The sequence below is a fragment of the Mus caroli genome, chromosome 1 (genome assembly GCF_900094665.2).
Source record: "Mus caroli chromosome 1, CAROLI_EIJ_v1.1, whole genome shotgun sequence".
Classification (NCBI taxonomy): Eukaryota; Metazoa; Chordata; class Mammalia; order Rodentia; family Muridae; genus Mus; species Mus caroli.
The window spans coordinates 157,753,973-157,766,284 of NC_034570.1; positions in this window are offsets into that span (position 1 = coordinate 157,753,973).

The window sequence follows — 12,312 nt, forward strand, 5'->3', positions numbered from 1 at the left end:
TTCCTTCCTTCCTTCCTTCCTTCCTTCCTTCCTTCCTTCCTTCCTTCCTTTTTGGTTTTCAAGAAGGGGTTGTCTGTTTATCTCTGGCTGTCCTGGAACTGGCTCTGTAGAACTGGCTGGCCTATCTAGAGTTCACAGAGAACTGCTTACCTCTATGTCCTGAGTCCTTGGACTAAAGATGTGCACCAACATACCCAGCTATTTCTTTTTTCTTTTTCCCTCTTCTTTCTACATTAAAGTTTTTTTTTTTTTTTTTTTTGAGGTAGACTCTAATTGTAGCACAAACTGGCCTGGAAACTGCTGTGTAACTCTGGCTAACTTTGAATTCCTGACCTTTCTTCTGCATCCCAAGTGTGGGTTGGAGTGCCAGCATACCTGGCTCTACTACACAAACACACACGCACAAGCAAGCACACACTCTCTCTTTTATTTAGCACCATTACATATAGCAATCAACAGTTTATGTAAAAAAAAGAAACTACATCAAAACCTGTTGTTAGATACTTTATACTTTCCATAGAACACATCTAAAATAACCCATTACAAACTCGTCAGAAATGCAATCCTTCGTTTGTTTGCTTGTTTGTTTGTTATTTTGTTTTGTTTTTGCCCACAAGCATGAGCATTGTCTAGAGCATGTCTTATTTATTGCAGCCAGGCCCTGCCCTCTCGAGCTTGGCTGAGCTCACAGGTCTGCCATCACCTGCAGCCTCCCCACCACTTCTCAGGCTCTCCTCTCCTGCTATACCTTGTTTCCTGGAAGTAATTAAAAACTTCTGCTATAGCCATAGTGGCTGCTGCTGTTGGAGCCACTGTAGCTACCTTGGTTTTGTGGTTTGGCAAGTATTAGCCCCATCACTGTAGGACCAGACCTTCTACCTCCAAAGTTTCCTTCCTCTGTGGGTCCAAAATATGAAGAGTGATTCTTGTAGTTGTCAAAATCATTGTAGTTTCCATCACCTCACTTACCCAGTCCATGATAATGGCCCCTGCTACCAGATGCACTAACAACACAGCTGCCACCAGAGCCTGAAATCGATATTTCCTCCACAACTAGAATTGTCATGGTCATTGTCACCAAACAAACTCTACAAACCCCTAACAACGTTTCTAAAGCCACTTTGATCTCTTTGGCTAGATAGAGTTGCTTCTACCGAATATTTGAATATTTCTATGGCTGGGGAAGAACCGTACCTTTGTGGTTAGATCAGAATTGGAGTTACTAGAAAATACACCTAGGAAGATCGGGTCTCTATTTCTCATATACCATTCCCAGTTAAAAGAATCATAGCTCCTTGGGAAACTGCTAATACCCACCAGGGTAACCATGAGAATCTATTAAAGGCAAGATAGGGTGGGGATGTATCTCAGTTGGTAGAATCACACACACCCACACACACTGGCAAAGATACCTGTACATATAATTGTACTATAACAATTTTGTTATACTATGGGGCTTTACACTATACATGGGCATCTCTGGGACATCCTTTCTTGTCATGAAGTCCTGGGTTTGATCCCCAGCACAACATAATACCAGGAGTGGTGGCACATGTACACACTTGGGATGTGGAAGAAGGAAGATCAGAAGTTCAAGGTAACTTTTGGCTTGGGTTTAGGGTTAGCCTGGATCACGTGAAATCTGTCTTAAAAAAAATAGCATGGTGTTATGTGCCTGTCATTTTAAAGCTTGAATGACTGAAGTAAAAGAATCACAAATTTAAGGCCATTCTGAGCTTCATTGTATGATTATTTCTTTAAAGAAAAAAAGCAAAAATTAAGATGTATGAACTTGATGCTCAATAGAAATAGTAAGGCTGAGGCTATAGTTCACTCTGTGCTTAGCATGTGTTAGGCCATTAGCTCAGTCCTTCATGAGCCTGATGGAGTACTGAATGAAAAATCAGTGATCCCACACTGATAACTGATGCACACACACATATGTTTATATGTATGTATTATGTAGATATATGATTGTAGTTCTTTATAATAGTTTTATAACTTCTCATATATTTAAAATTATTTCAAAGAAAAATGTTACAAACTTATATATCTTTACCCCGTTTCTTCTGATTCTGTTTATAAATTCAATGATACAATATGTTTTATATATTTTATTATGTTCTTTCTTGTTGCCCTCCCCCCAATTACTTCTTTTCAAACTGAACAAGGTAATACTTTCATTTTTAAAGACCTCTCATCAAGAATTCTTAGTAAAACAGAAACCAGCCTAAGACAAAAATAAAAAGTTTGCCTTCCTGCTCTGCTTGTCATTTAAAATATCTTTAAAGTAATATCTCTAAGTTGGAAAAAAATCTGCTTACCGATTCATATTTGGGGAGCTGGAGAGATGCTTCAGTGGTTAAAAGCATTTGTTACTCTTTCAGAAGGACCTGGGTTCTGTTTCCAGTACCCATATCATGGCTTATAACCTGCAACTCCAGGTGCACATACTGCAAACACATGCACATTGGATGGGTGAATAAATGAATAAATGATTATAGATATATGTTTGTATTCAAACCCAAATAAATTTTTGTATATCCAAAAACTTCTGTGGGTAGGAGAGTTGGCTCAATGGTTAATAGCACTGGCAGCCCATCCTGAGGTTCTGGGTTCAAGTCCTAGTAACCACATGATGACTCATAACTATATAGAACTCTATTTCTAGGGGACCTGTCTCTTTCTTCTAGTCCCTGTGGGCACTATATGCATGTAGCAGACCCCCATATCCCCCACACCGGCGAGATACCTGTACACTTAATGGTAGTATAACTATAGGTCTTTACACTTTATACACCCACGTCTCTGGGGCATCCTTCCTTGTCAGAATTCAGGGCCACCTCATTCTTTGAGGGTGTGTTTCAATTCAGTGTGTAGAGGTACTTAAACTTTGTTTAAACAGTTTGTAGTGGACAATTTAGCTGGTTCCATTTTCCCCTCTTATTATGAAAAAGGTCACAGAGAGGCTCCTTGATCTCAGAGATATATCCTGGTACATTTGCTAGTTTATACTCAGGGCAGATTCCTAGCAGCTGGGGTGCTGTATTGGAAGCAATTGTCATGCTTTTTTTTTTTTTTCTCAAAAAAGAGTCAATAATTAGCACCTTTGCAGTAGTTTGTGGTAGCATACAAGAATAGCTGTTCCCCAATGGGCCTCCCAAATTTGGGGCTGCTGAGCTGGATAGCTCGAGAAGCTGTGTGGCTGGGTGGCTCCCTGCTCTGCCCTGCCTGCCACATTCCAGAAGAAAACATAGCCCTTCATCTTGATGCTCATCTCTTTATATATATATATATATGTATATATATATATATATTTTAAGATTTATTTATTTATTATATGTAAGTACACTGTAGCTGTCTCCAGAAGAGGGAGTCAGATCTTGTTACGGATGGTTGTGAGCCACTACATGGTTGCTGGGATTTGAACTCCAGACCTTCAGAAGAGCAGTTGGGTGCTCTTAACCACTGAGCCATCTCACCAGCTCGATGCTCATCTCTTAGTGCCATGTGGAATATTATTGTCAATCCACACCTCTATTTTCTTAACTGTTGCGTATCATTGAATGTTGCGGCCTGCCCGCAGTCCCAGTCCACAACACGAACGGTTCAACTGAGAATGGCAGTTCGAACTGAAAAGAGAGGAATCTAGATGGGGCGGAAGAAAGAATGGAGCCAAGACAACAAACATTCTGATCAAGGCTCAATTTTACTATTTTCAGACACTCAGTTATAAAGGAAGGGGGAGGGAACCCAGCTTCCCGCCAAGTAACTCAGGGTCCAGTAGCAGGACGAACACGTGTGTGCCTCTAGGCAGCAAAGGCAGGTTCCAGCAGTAGGCGTGGCAGGACGAATGAGCAGGTAGCTCCACCCTTGAGCAAGCAGGTTCCAGGCTGGGGGAAGGGAGGCCACAATTGAAGTTTTCCTATTATGACCTTCTTCTTCCTATATAAAACTGTAAGTTGAGGACCTTAGCTATTGGCTTTGCTGTTCTGCAAATGTCTTTCCTCAGTTTGCCAAAGGGTTTGAGGCTTTATTTCCTTTTTGTAGTTTAGTTTTCTTTTTTTTTTAAGGTTTATTTTTATTTATTATATGTAAGTGCACTGTATCTGTCTTCAGATACCCCAGAAGAGGGCATCAGATCTCATTACAGATGGTTGTGAGCCACCATGTGATTGCTGGGATTTGAACTCAAGACCTTCGGAAGAGCAGTCAGTGCTCTTAACTGCTGAGCCATCTTCCAGCCCCTTTATTTTGTTTTTCAAGACAGGGTTTACAAGTGTCGTCTTGGCTGGCCTGGACCTCTCTCTCTGTGTAGACCAGGCTGGCTTCAAACTCACTGTCTCTGCCTCCTGAGTGCTGGGATTAAAGCTGGACACCACCACTGCTTGGCTATTTACTTACTCTTGGCCAAGGAGAAAGCTATATATTTGTCTTAGGGTTTTACTGCTGTGAACAGACACCATGACCAAGGTAAGTCTTATAAAGGACAACATTTAATTGGGGTTGGCTTACAGGTTCAGAGGTTCAGTCCATTATCATCAGGGAGGGAGCATGGCAGCGTCCAGGCAGGCATGGTTCAGGAGGAGCTGAGAGTTCTACTTCTTAATCTGAAGACTGTTAGTAGAATACTGATGTCCAGGCAGCTAGGTTGAGGGTCTTAAAGTCCACACCTACAAGTTCACACCTACTCCAACAAGGCCACACCTTCCAAAAGTGCCATTCCTGGACCAAGCATGTACAAACCATCACAGTATTCAATGTGGTTTCATTTGTCACCCTTCTGCGGTATAATTTACTGGCTTGGTATTTCCCCTGGAAATGCCTTTTCTATTCCAGGGTCATTTGCACCTGGCTTTTCCCCTAACAGTCTGTCTTTGGGTCTGTTGAAAATAGCATGTTTTTCATAAATTACAATGCCATCTGCATTCTTTCACTGATGTCTGCCTCCTTGAGACTGTTTTAAATTTTGTATCCCTCATGCTTTAGAAAGCAAACAGTTATGCACTTGTGACGTCCCTCCTCTAAGGACACAGAATTTATCCAGTGAACATTTGGATTGGAGGACAGTAAGCGGAGAGCACCGGCACCAACGCTTAAGCATCGTTTGTTTTGTTTTGCGTTGCCGCTGTTTGAGATAGGGACTTGCTATATAACCCAGGGCAGCTTTGAACTTTCTGTTTTGTCTCCTTCACACCTCCTGAATTACAAGGCATGTGCCACCCAGACCGTTTTGGTACTGATTATCCTTTTGCCTCACCACAGCTTCTTCAAGGAAGAGTCCAGTCTAGCAAATTGATGTAGGCAAGTAGATACCTCTGGTCAGAGGCAGTAGAAGGGCAGAGTTATGGGGTTTTCAGTAACTTTCCCTGTTTTAAATTTCTGGAACCACCTAGAATAAGTAGCTTAAACAATAGGAAATAATTTGTTCTAGTACTAGAGAAAAGAAGTCAGCCAGGGCGTGGCAGGGTCAGTTTCTTTTACAGCCTCTCTCCTTGCCTTATTGGTGATCATTTTCTTCTGGTGTCTGTTCATGCTTAATCTCTCCTTATAAGGCACTAGTCCATTAGATGAGGGCCTGCCCATATGACATCCTGTCTCCAAATGTAGTCACACTCTGAGGTACCAGAAGTTAGAATATCAGTTCATGAATTGTGGGGAAACACAAGTTAACTCATAATATTCTCCAGCATGGAGAAAGCCATGCTCCTCACTTAATTCTGCAAGCATCGACTCAAGTATCAACTCTAAGCTTCCATGTCCTGGCGGCCATCGCTTTGAGTAACATGCTTTATACTTAAAGCTTCACTCAGTTTAGGCCAGTAGAGAGGACTAATAGGTCAAAGTCAGAAACGGAGTCTGCTCCTTCGTCTTTGGTGCAGGATATTCCTGCTGCTGGGCAGGGATCCTCTACATTCTAAATAGGAGGTTTCTGAGACCAATGAAGCAACAGGTTCAGTCAGATTTCGGAGCCCCTAATGCAACATCTCTCTAAGCTGTGGAGGTTTGGATTCAAAGGATCTGTAGGAAGAGTTAACTCATGCAGGCATCAGTACTGATCCAGGACATTTGCCATATCCTAGGGTTTCTGTGAGGAATAACAGGTACTGACAAGAACACTCTTGAGGGGGAAAACCAAGACTGTGTGCCTCTGAGGGGACTCTGCTTTGGGAAGTAACTGAGCCTACCCCACTCTAAAGGGTCATGTCCAAGATATACGAACCCCTCCTACTCATGTGCAGCCTTTGGTAGAAGACTTGGCCTTTACTACCTCTTCACGAGGTTTAGAGAGAAAGGAAAGGTGAACACTTCTAGAAACATAAAACCATCCACTTTCACATTGGGATGGTTCCTGTTATGTATAGGGGGCACCTCATGATTCCCCATTTATGTATAGCAGGTAATAAGATGTAGAACAGAATAATCACGGTAATAAGTCAGTGCTGGAATAAATAACATAGGAAGGGACATAGACATCCAGTCTGTTCTTCATTTTGCAAATGAAAGGGAAAGAACTAATACGTGTTGAGTTAGATACTTTACATGTTATCAATCCTACAAGGTAGATATTATTCTCATCTTATAGCTAATAAGATGCCATATTATAATATCTAGTTTAAGGATATAAGCCAGAGCCAGGACCAGAACCCAGGTCTTATAACTCCTAAGCCACTTAAAAATGTGTATTTATAATAGATGTATGCGTGTTTTTACTGAGTGTAAGTGTGTACACTGTGTGCAAGCCTGGTTCCTATAGAAGTCAGAAAAGGGCATTGGATTTTCCTGGAACTGGAGTTTCAGGCAACTGTGAGCTCTCATGTAGGTGAAATTGAATCCCAGTCCTCTAGAAGAGCATCCAGTGTGCTTAACCACTGGGCTATTTCTCTAGCTCTGAAGTTACTTGTATCTGGGTTATAATTCTATGCAAAGTCCAGTAAGACAGGACTCTCAATTTTAATATCTCAACCTATTTCTTCTCTAGAAGATCATATAATCTAGGAAAAATTTCCTGGCATTGCTCATAAGTAATAGAATTATTCAGTGCTGTTGAGATCCAACTTGGTGAAATGTCCAGGTCACTGGAAGCCCACCATGGACCTCTCTTGGCTCCTACAGAGAATTTGTGGCTTAGAGATACATTGAAGAGTCCACTTTTCAGAAGGGTGGTGAGTACTGGATGAGCAATAAGGATTAGGAGGAGAACCAGAGGGTCCATAGTTGTACAAATGAGAAGGGAGACTGGTTGAAAGAAAGAAAATGGGGCTGGGGGCTGGGGGCTGGGGGCTGGGGAAAAGAATAGACCATAGACTATGGGCTGTGGAGAAGAGAGAGGCACAAATGGCCAAAATACCTTCAGACACCATTCAGATGGAAGAGCGAGGGCAGACAAAATGAGCCCCAGTTACCAGTGAGTGTGGGATGATGGCTGCAAAATAGCCATCATCAGCGCCTACTTACCACTTTCCAAAAGCTAGGTCCCATTGTAAGCTCTTCATCTTATCAACTCACTTAATTTCCACATGAGTTTGGTACCATTGTTTTCTCCTGTTTATGGACAGGGGAACCGAAGTGGAGTAGCTTGTCTGGAGTTGTCCAGATTGTAAGTGCCAGAGTTTGGACCTGAACCAAGAGCTTGTGCTTCTGACCATAGAGTGTTCTGCCTCCCTCATACATCTGCCCTGTTGCCTGTATAGTTCAGATCTACTCATGAGCCTCGTTTCCTCCTCTGCAGCACACTATTTCTACAACAGTCTGTTCTGCTGATTCCCTCTGGCCACTGTTTAGGCTCTCACATACAGATTCTCTCGCTCTTCTTCTCTCCTCCCACTGCCTGTGTGCCACTCCAGTATAAAGCCCGGGAGTCTTACGGACAGTATCCAGAACTCTGATACTTGAAAGGATGATGGGCAAGTAGGGACTGAGTAGAGTGAGTCCTCTTGGATTGTTTGCTTCCTAAGCCACAGCATGCAGAGAATCATTTATTAGATGGATACAGAATGACGTAAAAAATCAACACAGATCAGATGTCCATGTTGTTTGGAGTAATACTGACATCTTACGGCCCTGGGGATCTGAGGTACACATTAAAAATCTTTCTTGTTCCCTTCAGTGGCTTGAGAACCTGAAATAGATAGCATCCATATACTAGCAGATAGAATACAGGTGTGTACAGATAGAATGTTTTCAACGCCAGCACCACAGATCAGTCAAGAGAGAAGTGGACAGGAAGAACAAGGAAACAGCAAAGCCAAACAGCTGTGCATTTGCTTGTTAGAAAGTCAAAGACTTGTAATAAAGACAGATCCCAGCTGTTAAAAATCCAAGACCCAAACAGGAGAACCCGCCAAGGGACAAATGGGAACTGACTGGACAGAGGTGCTCAGAGAATTGATTATACTCAAACTGTTTACACAAGAGCTCCCAGAAGACTGTCAAGGCGTAAGGTAAGTGCTGTCAGTATATTGTCACAATGACAATGGAGGACCTTTGTTTTTATTAATGAAGTTCTCTAGGAATAAGCTGTTGGCCTTTTGGCTGAGATCTAGTGTAATAAAGCTCTCAGAGAGGGACTCTATGTATAGCATGGCCGGAATTCTAGCACCCTTTGAGGACATAAGCTTAGAAATGGAAGTGCACTCAATACGACGATGATGAACTGGCTAGTTTAACTTGTTAACTTGGCACAAGCTGTAGCCATCGGAAAAGAGGAAACCTCAATAGAGAAAATACCTTCAGATGGTCTGGCTGCAAGCAAGCCTGTAGGGTGTTTTCTTAATTAGTAATTGATGGGAGGGACCAGCCCTTTGTGGGTGCTATCACTCCTGGGCTTGTGGTCCTGGGTTCTATAAGAAAGCAGGCTGAGCAAGCCATGTGAGTAAGCCAGTAAGCAGCATCCCTCCATGGTCTCTGTATCAGTGTCTGCCTGCAGGTTCCTGCAATGTTTCAGTTCCTGTGAATATGTGGAAGCTTAAGGCAAATAAACCCTTTCCTCCCCAACTTGCTTTGGCCATGATGTTTCATCCCAGCATGACCTAAGACAGATTTGAACTGTGGGAAGTTATTTTGGGTGACTAGAGCATAGCCATTGTGAAGACGGGATATATCCAGGCACAGATCGGAAGAGAAGAAGGTGGGGTACAGTGATTTGAAAGGGGCAAGCATGACATACATGTAGGGCTGGCTGTTAGGAAAAGCAAAGAACTCATAAATCTTCCTTTCAGAATAAGAACAAACTTAAAAGTACAATTTCATGTTTTAGGTCCATGCAATGAAAAACCAACCAACCCTGAAATAAATACAAAGTGATCCTAATAAAAGAACAGATCAGCGTTTTCCTTTTTCTGAAGCTTCCTGAAGAAAGTGCCTTGGGTGCCAAGAGGCTCCAGGAGCCATATCTATTCATCCTTGGGCTGGAGTGGGGGGCAAGCTTCTGAGCCCATGAGCTGTCAAGGACACAAACTTGACAGCACAGTAACCTTGTCTTTTAGAGCCAGGCCATCGTGACGTCTTAACTCTGTCGTGACTTTTCCCACAAGTGTACTCACTGTCTCTTTTCTCAGAAAACACCTCATTCTGCCCACACTGCTCTCTACTCTTAGACAACGTTCATTTTTTTTCAGTGTTTTTTCCCAACTCAGTTTTCTTCTTTCAAGCATTGCAAATATGTCTCTCTTCACCATTTCCTTATCTTACCCCTATCTCTGTGTTGCCAAAACTCTGGTTTTCATGTCCCTGTCTACCAGAGTGAGGCCAGAGGAATACTAACCATTCCTCTATGTTTTCCCCCTGGACAATAATCCCTTCCCCTGAAGTCAGACTTTCTTTTTCCTCTCAGAATCTTACTTCTTTGAGATTGCACAATTACTGGCTCTCATCTGTCTTGGTTTTTAATCTTCTATCCGGATGAGCAAACCCTGCAGTTGTCATATCCCAGACAGAGCAGGAGCCCAGCTTTGTCACATCCTAGCAGCCATTCACTGGACTCTCACTTCTCTGGGTTTCTCAGAAAGTGCCCACGGGAAGCCTTGGCTCTCAGTCTTAGCTTCTCTGGAATATCTACCCAGAGTCAGCCACTAATGTCTCTATGCACACAGGTGATGGAACCCAATCACCTTTGTTCGGATTTTGTGTGGGTAGCACTGAGTGGCGTACCACTGAGAGCAGTTGTGGAGAAGACTTGGCTCTCTGGGTAGACACTTGCTTCAGTCCCTTGGCTTGGTCTCCAGTTGGAAAACCAACTCCCATGTTACAAGTTGTCATGGTAACCACAGAAGCTCCGGTGGTTGGCTGGTTGGTAGCTTACTGAGTCCAGCCAGGGATTCAAACCCCAGCTCCTTAATATCTACAGAGATAGGGTGACTCGAATGGCTTAGTAAAGTTACTAAAAGCGAGGAGACCCTCACTTTTACTCCCTAACCCTTACTAACTTTATTTTTCATTATTAAAGTAAAATTACACTTGCTTTGGACATGGGCATGAGCAATATTTACTTAAAATAAGTCAATATTTGTTTAAAGTAAACTAAAAATGTTTTTCCTCATCCTCTCCCCTTGGTCTTTTCCACAGAAACACCAACCTTACTTTCTAAATACCCATTAGAAATTTACAGTTTGTTATTTGTGTGCCACAGTGCATTTCCCCCATCAGGTAGAGATCCCCTCCTACATGCCTGCCACGTTCTGGAAAGTAGGTATAGATCTCCTACGTTGTACATTTGAATAGGTCAAATCGTGTGCAGAATACAAAGGTATAACTGAAGTGGGATTGGGTGGTCATCCACCCTGATGGCCAACTCACTGTTGTCACTTGGTTTTGCGATCCCAAACCAGGTGGAGGGTGCTGAGGGAGGAGATGTGGCTGAGAAGCAGACAGAAAGGGCAAGGGAAGACTTACAGGGCATGTCTAGATACCCTCTGGGTAGCCACGGTTCTTTCCCCTAAGTTTTAAAATTATATATATGTATTTCAACCAGAAATGGAAATGTATCTGGAATGGACTTTGGGAATTAAGAATGTCAAGAAGCTGGCCAGTGCCATTTTGGAACATAAAACCAAAAATGACTACTGAGAAATATTTCAGTAATGAACGATGGTTCCAAGGGTACATTCCACAGGCTTTCTGATCAATGCACCAGTGTCAATTGGAATTAGATATGCAGCTTCCCTCAGGACTTCTTGAACAGCAGTCCTTATTTGGATGTATAAGTTGGGTGGAGGGTGCTCTCTGAGACAGGTCTCTCTCTGTAGCCCAGGCTGGCCTCAAACTTGGCATCTTTCCTTTCCCACTTCTGAGTGCTGGCATGGATAGGTAAGTCCTGATCGCTAAAATCACCCTGTCTCTCCTCTTTACTCTTTATTCTCCTAGTGATTTGGGAATGTGGCTTAAAAGTTTAGCTTCATTCAAGGCTGCTTTGAAATACTCAAATAGGTAATTTGTAGCTAGTGTTACTATTATTTTAGGCATTACCAAATTCTTAGTCCTCACTCATTACATCTTGTGCGACTGAGATTTCTCTTTTTGTAAATTTTTTTTTTCGACGGATAACGCTCAAAATCCTTCTGGCTTTTGATAACGTCACTGTTTCTGTCTACACTAGCACTCAGGTTAAAGCAGCTGTGTTACTGAAACTTTACACACAAATGGGAAACATTGAATAAAGTATTCTCCTGTGTGCGTGTGTGTGCGTGCGTGTGCGTGCGTGCAGACAACCTTAGTTGTCATTCCTTTGGTGCCATTCGCCTTATTTTTGCGAGACTGTCTCTCACTGATTAGGCAAGTCTAGATGCCACTGAACCACCTGACCCCTTCCTTAGTGCTGTGACTACAACTGCACCATTCCCAGCCTTTTGTTTCTATGGCCCCGAGGCTGCAGTTCAGGTCCTCAGGCTTGTGCAGTAAATGCTTCCATGACTGAGCCGCTCTGTAGCCCCAGAAAAGCCGGGTTTAATGGTTATTTATTTCTGGAGGCTGGAGAGATGGCCTCGCAGTTCCGAGCATTGGCTGCTTTTCTAGAAGACCAGAGCTCAATCTCCAGAGTGCACAGTAGTTCATAAGTGCCTGCAACTCTAGTCTGGGGGTCAGGCACACTCCTCTGACCTCTATGGGCACCAGGCATTTGGTGCATATCCAAATATGAGGGCAAAACATGCATACACATGAAAAATCCCCAGTACCTAGACAATGCAATATGTAGGTTAAATCATATGGAATGACCAGAATGTGGGAGCTTTATTTTTGAGGGAGGATTAAAATAATCAAATACTAGTATTTTCATATAACTTAACCAAATATGTGAATAGGGATAATTTCACT